Consider the following 8,520-nt stretch of genomic DNA (forward strand, 5'->3'; position numbering starts at 1 on the left):
CCATGGAGGGAACAGGCCGGAAACGACCCCGTTATTCTTGCCCCAATCCGAAAGATGATGTGGTGGAGGAACTCATTGATTAGTGCAATGTCATCATCTCGGCTAGCATGGCAGGTTCGTTCAAGACCATTCTTGACTCAACTAATAACATCATTACAAGGAAACCAAGGGTCCATGAGCGGTTTGATCTCCCCTATCTTCTTCATCGTGACCTTGATGACTGGCGTGGGGATGACGGAGGCCTCACCTTGTGCAAGTTGATGCCGCTTGATAATGATACACATGATGTTAAGATGCCATTGCTTGAGGGCAAGGCTTGGGCAGGCGCAAATGGAGACTGGGTTGTTTATATTGGGTACAACTGCAAGTGGGAACTTGTGAATGTGTACAGTCGTCACCGGGTTCCACTTCCAAAAATCTCAGCAGACTGCCCAGAGGTTGAGCACACCGGTATTCTACGCACGTTCAAATACGATCATGGTGACTGTCTTCTATGGAAGATAGCAATTTGTCGAGTTCCCAACCGCTCTTGGAATTACAGGAACTATGTAGTTGCTGCTATCTTCGACAAGCTTGTTGCCGTCCTTCGTGGTTCGACTGGATGGATATTGCTCAAAAATCAGTTTCTGTACACGGATGTGTACTGTGATGCAATTCAATCCGAGGGTCTTGTGTTTGCTTCCACAACTCATGGCACTGTTTTTGCATGGGATCCTCGTAGTTTCGGTACGTTTGTCTTCCACCATAATTATAATTGTTTCATCCACATGCATGCAGGTTAGAAAGTTTCCCCTTACTAATTAACCTTCTTCTTGTGTTTCCAAGGTCATGTGAACATTCCACCACCTATACTTGAAATTTTTTATAACCAAGGGGGAGATGACGATGGTGATGATCATGAGCAAGGCCCATATACTTAGTGGCTCCTAGCAACTTATTCCGATGGATCACCCCTTCTTGTCTATATACAACCCACTACTGATGTTACTACTAAGGAAGCAGGTGTTGTCTCCCATGGTCGCACTCTCCGGACCTTCCTAGTGTGCTAGCACCAACACCTTCTCCCTGGTACATAATTGATAGTCTTGGAGAAAACTCGCTCTTCCTTGGACAAAACTATCCAATGATGGTGAAAGGCGATGCAACTGCCGTTGACACAACATTACTACCATTTATGAGAAGCAACTGTATCTATACCTCAGACATTTTGGTGGTTCCCTACCCTGGTACTGATATAATAGGCCGATTCAGCCTGGATGATCAGTCATGTGTTGGTATCGAGATTGACAATAGATGGCCCTTCCCAAAGAATCACTTGTGGTTCAAATCAAGCATTTTCAACACCGAGGATTGCTTGAGTTGAAGTTCATTTCATTGCTTGTTATTTGTTGTGTGATGAAAACTTTAGTATTTATAATGTATCCTCATTGTCGATGTGGGTTGATGACCTGTTGTATGTAATAAAATGATATGCATGTGATAAACTTACTAAATTTATGAATGGCATTCGAGTCGCTTCTCTGAGTGAGTGCTGCACGAGGCAAAAAAATATTTTCCGAATACATAATTGTACGTGCATTGCAACAGGTTATCTGACGAGGCCAATCAACAATAGTAGTACACTATTTGTACTAGCTTCACATGCTTCACATGTCGGGCGGGTGTTTTTACTGTAGCCATATGTTAATGTGTTTGCTGTACGTAACCAGCACCTTGAATCCTCGATACTACTACTATATAAGTAGTAGGAGTAGTAGGGTGGCATGGGCCAGAACAAGCATTCACGTCCAGGAGTATGGCACATGCCACCAGCACGACTTCCATCTGACACCATATTTCTTGGAGTCTGTGCTATAGCAATCTCTTCAACCTCGTCGTTTCTCTAACTCAACCATTGCGTGACTGACAAGGTGGGGGTTTGCCGATAGTCAGTTTCCTCAACTGCAGTCCCACTTGCAAGGCCAACTCCAACGCACGACCCCAAATGGACCTCCATTTTGCCCAGATTCTGTCCGTTTGGGTAGGCAATGGGGTCGTGTCCGGGCCATTTCTCGGATGCGGTGGACGTGTGCCCAACGCACGGATGCATCTCGGCTGCGTACATTTGTCTTTGCAAACACATATCTTTTTTTCATGATTGATTTTTTGGTACATGGAAATACATCACCAAAATTTTGACTAGAAAAGCAAGACCAAAGAAAACAAGAAGCACAAGAATACATTTTAGAAGATATCCAACTTCCATAACTGCTCCTGTAAGTTGGATTAGTGCCTTCTCGATGCATTCATTGTTGATCTGCGGAGGCTTGATCTTGCGTGCTTCTTTCTTCTTCGAGTGTAAAGAAGTAGACGTTGCTTCCTCGCATCTAGTCTCATGTCTAGCCTCTATTCTATCAACAAGTGCACTAGTCTCATCTCTAGCTTCTATGCTAGCTAAAAGTGCTAGAACATCTACTAAATTGCGCTCTATCAATATATCTATGTACTCTTCTTACCAACACCAAAACTTGCATCCATTCTACACAATAAAATTTTAAGTTAGCACAACTAGTCTAATCTGAGAGCACAACCGAAGATTTGGTCGGGTTCTTCCTCCTTTTGCCGTCAGGTGGGACATCCACCATCCATGTCGTGTCATGCAAGAAAATAGAGTGGTAGTTGAAGCCACGTGATGTGCATGTTGGGTTAAACTGTAAATAGAATCTTACTACTCTTGAGTAACTCCAAAAGCGGCCACCGAAGATCTTATATTGGATTTGTTTTTCATCACCAGCATGTCGAGGTGAAAGATGTGCAGGTTTAGTGGGTCCTCTTGCCTTTTCACTGACATGTGGGACCGCACATGAGCAAACAGACGATGGGCTCCGCACGTCTGCTGGCTGGCTGAGAAGAGAGATAGAGGAGGGCTGAGCATAGACTCCAGGAAATTTGTTCTATGTAACCAGCACCTTGATATTCGTGTGTGGTTATTTCTAGAATAAAAAAAGGAGGTACCCCTACTTATGTTACTCCCACTACACCTAGCCTAAGGTTAGTAGGTGACCTTGCACTTGGCTCTTCGCCTCTTCCGGAAGTTGATGGTTCTACAGTACTCAACGCGACTCACTAGTACTTCTGGCAATCTGACACGAAATGAACTGTTGCACGTCCACTGCTTGTAAGCAAAAGTTTCTCCTTGTGCTGCGAGCCACCGCGCACGCGTTGGCGAGAGAGAAGGCGTAATCAAGCTTCTCATCATTCTGCGAGTTGACGGGACACATTAAAGTTATTTAGTACGTACTCTCTCCAAAAAAGGGTTGACCATGTCATGGCTACCATACCATGCTCCGTCGTTGAGTACATGCACTATTCACGTGCCATCGAGGAGAAAAAATACTGCGTAGTAGGTGCCATCGAAGTGCACGACTCACTTATGCACTGCTTACCTGATTATCTCCATTTTCTTGCATGACACGTGCAAGTTGATGCTAGATGTCTTGCGTGTTGGGAAAAGCATGAACAAAGCTCACATAAAAGAAAAGAGTTGAAGAACATAGATTCCCGACGACCGAAAAGGAGAAGGAACCTCATGGTGGAGCGTCTGCAAGGAACCTTGCGTATTTCCCCCTGTTTTTTGCCACCTGCCCACCCATAAACAAATAAAAGAACATGAACGCTTCACTAACCACTAGAAACGATACATCAGGATGCTAAGTTGAAGATGTTTTATAGTTTATATTGATAACCATGCAACAAGCCACACATGTACAGGACGCATGCAACCACGCATGTACACACACCAATGCACTAACTACATCCGATCCAACTCATGCACATACGCGCACAACATGGAGCACACAACGCACGTAGGAGTACACAACACGTGCATGCACACACACACACACTCGCCCGCAGAATGCACGTGAATAACACATGCATGCGCACACACTCGGCTGCATGGAGGCATGCGCCATCTGTGGCGATGTCCGGTTCCTCGTGCTACGACGAAGCTCGCACACAACAGCGCCTACGCATCTCTTGTTCCGTGACTACAAGATGACTGATGACTAATGAGCGCTCTGTTGTTCAGTAGACTCATGAGATACAGTCACTCTCTAAGGAACTTGAGTACTTTAAGTGTGTGTTGCTGGGACCATCATTGCCAAGCTTCCACCTTCGTGGAACGATTTTGCTACTTCTCTGAAAAACAAGAGATATGAGTTTTCTGTTTTGGATCTCATTAGCACTCTTGATTTTGAGGGGAAGGCAAGAGCAAAAGACACATGTGCTCGGGTTGCTGAGGGAGCTTCTAGTGCCCACATGGTACACGAGAAGAACTTCCAAGCCAACCAGCCCCAAAACAACAAGAACAAATCTCAGGGAAAAGGCAAGTTTGATGCAAAGAACAAGCCGTCACATTCTACCAACTTCAAGAAGAATTCTCATAATGGGAAGGGATACAAACCTCAATTTTGGTAGCATCGCACAAAATTTATATGGCTGCATCTACCTGCTGTCAGCTAACCTCATGGTGCTCCAGGTATTCCTACATTTGTAACTAGGTACAATGACCACCGCAAGATGAAATTAGCTTATTCGTATGTTGACTTGCTAAATGCAGTGCAGAATGAACCTGTCATGTGTGGAGGAGCAAACAAGCAGTGCAGCCGAAGGTGGAAATCAAGCAAGGACTGATGAAATTATATATAATCTTCCTCAAGCAGGTCAGTATCCCCTTCGTCTAGATGATCGTGTTTTGTCATGCCGGAGCTATTGATGTGTGCTACTGTTTTGCAACACCGTTTAAGTATAGCTACTGTTTTCCTATCTTTTCAGATTCAGGACAATGACGATGATTTCAGGGGAACTGCACAATATGGACTCATGTTGAGTCATCTCTATTGCCTCATGTGTTTGCTGCAAATGTGTCAGCATCCATTGCAAGATGAGGCAGCTAGCTAGCTGTGGAGTTGCCAATATGCTCAAAGTGCTCGCAACATTGAGAATAAACAAGCATGCCCAGGAAATTAATGCGTGCGCAGGGAGGCCCTTTGCTCAGAGAAGCATCGACGGATTTTATTTATTTCCACACCTTCTCACAGCTTTGTATTGGTTATAGTATGGTGAATCATTGAGATGCATAAACATGTTGAACTTTTGTTCTTCTGAATGTTAGTGTGCATACCGTATCTTCTGAAGCTTAGTTTAATGTGAGGGTCTGCATCCAGTACCGCATCCTCTAATTTGGTGGATGCACACAGAGAAAATAAATCTCCTTAATTTACTCCATAACCACCCTGTTAAATAGGCCTAGTAACAAACCAGGCACATGCAGTAGCCGGCGGGCACGTGCATCCTGCATGCATGGCCAGTCAGCCAAGTCCATGCGCCAACTCCAATGCAGCAACACAAAAGAAGAGACCGGTTCCTGGGAAGCGAGTAGTTAGTGCGGCGGGCCTTATAAACACGAACAGCTTGCTCTCCCGCTTCCGTCTCCCCCCAATCCCCCCCGTTCCCCAATCTTCCTCACTCGTCCAGAAAACCCCCGCTCACCTTTTTCCTTACTCGTACGGAAAACGCCTGCTCCTCTTCTTCCACTCCTACAGAAATCCCCAGCCCTCCTTCTTCCCCACTCGCACTACCACTAGGCTCGTCTCTGGGTTCTCTGCTCAAACCCGTGAGCTCGGTGCGACGCCCACAAGGAAAATGGAGTCGGCTGGCCCCAGCGCCAAGAAGATGAGGCTCCCACCAGCGGTGACGCCGGTTGTAGATCCCGCACCCAGTAGCACGGGGAGAAGCGGCGAGCCCCCCCACCCGGATATGAGGAACCGGTAGAATCTCCGGTGGACCGCATCAGCGATCTCCCGGATGTCATCCTTGAGGAGATCATCTCGCTTCTCCCCACCAAGGATTGCTTCCGCACACAAGTCCTCTCAACTCGGTGGCGCCCTCTATGGCACACCGCACCCCTCAATCTTGACTGTCGTCAAATATCTGTCCTTCCTAAATTTGATCTCCTCAGAGCCATCGTCTCTTCTCACCAGCAGAGCCCCGTTCAATGCCTCTGCATCCCAACACGCTACCTGCTGTCCATACCCGACACGGTGGACGCTTGGTTGACATCCCCTGAATTCAGAAAACTCCAGCAGTTTGAGTTGTACCATTACCACAAAAGTTTCATACCACGAACACACCAAGAATTCATGCCCACACTACTATTGTCCATCTCGCGGTTTTCCTCTGTCGGATTCCAGGTTCCGGCAAAACCCTTGAGGTTCAAACACTGGGGTGCGCACGAAGATTTGCCCCTATCGAAACTCGCCCTCAGCCTCGCTGCGATCTCTAAGCTTAGCTCGATGAACTCACAACACAAGAGACACAAGATTTATACTGGTTCGGGCCACCGTCGTGGTGTAATACCCTACTCCAGTGTGTGTGGTGGTGGATTGCCTCTTGGGCTGATGATGAACAATACAAGGGGAACTTCCTTTGTTCCCTTCTACTGCGGTGGCTAGTCCTATTTATGGAGGCCCTGGTCCTCTCCCCAAATATTGAGCGGGAAGGGATCCAACAACAGCCAATTTGAAAGGGGACAACTAGTACAAGCTATCCTGACTAAAGGTGGTCTTCGCGTGTCAAAGGCGCTGGTGGTGACGTCGTCTCAGCTCCATGATGACCTCCGTCCTGCCGTCCTGCTGGTCTTGGTCTTGTTGCATCGATATGGAAACCTTTGCCTGATGCCTCGGTACTCCGCGCCTGCTCTTGCCCCCCTTAGCACGAAAGGGGAAACGAGGACACTGTATGCTCTGGCGCCCGCCTGGCACCCACCTGGCCTTGGTCGTCATAGCTTGCATCATGGGAACCTCCCGAGGTACCCTTGCCTTGATCTCTCCACCTCCCTCGTGAGCCTGCCTGGCAAGGCCGCTCCGGAGGAGGCCTTGTGTCGTCTGCCTCGCGAGCTTGGCCCCTCGCGAGGGTCTTGAGTGTTGGTCAACGAAGACGGGCCGTACTGGGCCACTGGTGGAGCCACGCTGTGGGCTGCATGCAGGCAAGTCTGGGGACCCCCGTTCCCAGAACGTCGACAGTAGCCCCCGGTCCCAAGGCACGCTCGGACTTGGCTTAGCGGCGAAGCCAAAGGGCAAGTGCGGAACACCGCGGGCCCCAACAACCTGTGGCCTTGGTCGACACGTGGCGACTGACTGGATGTGGGCGTCTCCGCTTCCCCATGCTGCCTTGGCAACTGACAAAAGGCTGGCGCGGGCAAGGCTTGCCTTTATTGCTCTCCTTCGTCTTGCTCCAGATACCCTTTCTCGCTCCTTGCTTCCGAAATCTCCAGATCCGCTTTGATCGTTCCCCTTTTAGCGACCGATGGCACCCTGCAAGGTCAAGGTTGACGCGTCGCCAGCTTGGTATGAGCCGGCCCTGGACGCGCCCACTGTCTCAGAGAAGAATCTCGCCGCCACGCGCCTACTGACGGCGGAGGAGAGAAACAAAAAGGGGAAGACCGAACTCCGGCTGCCTCCACAGGACTCCGGTAGACACCGCGTGACATTTCCCCGAAGGGACAGACACAGGAACGAAGAAGGACACATGCCGGCCAACCTAAGTGTTTCGGAGCAGTAGCAAGCTACCAGGGCTCAGTGGAAGCACTAGGAGACATTTCCTGGTAAGAGAGGCTACTAAGGATAAACAACTAGATAGTCAGATCCCACACATAGCAATACACATTACACGTACGCATAACATGCAAGTATGTGCTGTACAACATGGCATCACAGCATAACTCAACAACTCATATAGATAAAGGCTCAGAAGACCCATCATAGCATTTATTACAAACAGGGGTCACATGACCCAACATTCAGAGCAAACAAGCAACAAGCGGAAGCATTACATGTCTGAGTACAGACATCTACAAATGAAAAAGGCTGAAGAGCCTGACTATCTACAACATCCGATCAAGATCGTAGCTGAGGTACAAGCTACTTGTCGAAGTCCATAAGAACACTAGTAAGACCGAAGTCTCCGTTGCAAAAACATAAATAAAGCAACATGAGTACAAAGGTACTCAACAAGTCTTACATCAGATCCTATCATACATGCATTTGTATCAAGAGGGTAATGTGGGGTTCAGTTGCAGCAAGCCAGCTTTGACTCAGTGGCTATCCTGTTCTACGACTACCAGAACTCCTTTGAGGTGATATGTCGCACACGAGTCCACTAATCACCACACAATACACTACTATGGATTCATCCCCGTCTCCCTATGAGAAGCCCATCCATAGCACTCACACTTGTCTTGAGCATTTTATAGTATCCACTTCAAGTTGTCTATGTACCATGTAAGCATACAAGAAGTCCATAACCGCAGACCCGGCTATTCGAATAGATCATGTTAACCCTGCAGGGGTGTACTTCTTCACACACGCTCTCGCCACTTACCGCCATGTACACATCATGTATCTCGGCAACCTTCAAGCAGAAGCCTGGCGAGGGTGTCCGCCACGACCTGACTAACCACACAAGACTCTAGTCCATGTT

This window comes from Triticum aestivum, chromosome 3B (genome assembly GCF_018294505.1).
Source record: "Triticum aestivum cultivar Chinese Spring chromosome 3B, IWGSC CS RefSeq v2.1, whole genome shotgun sequence".
NCBI lineage: Eukaryota > Viridiplantae > Streptophyta > Magnoliopsida > Poales > Poaceae > Triticum > Triticum aestivum.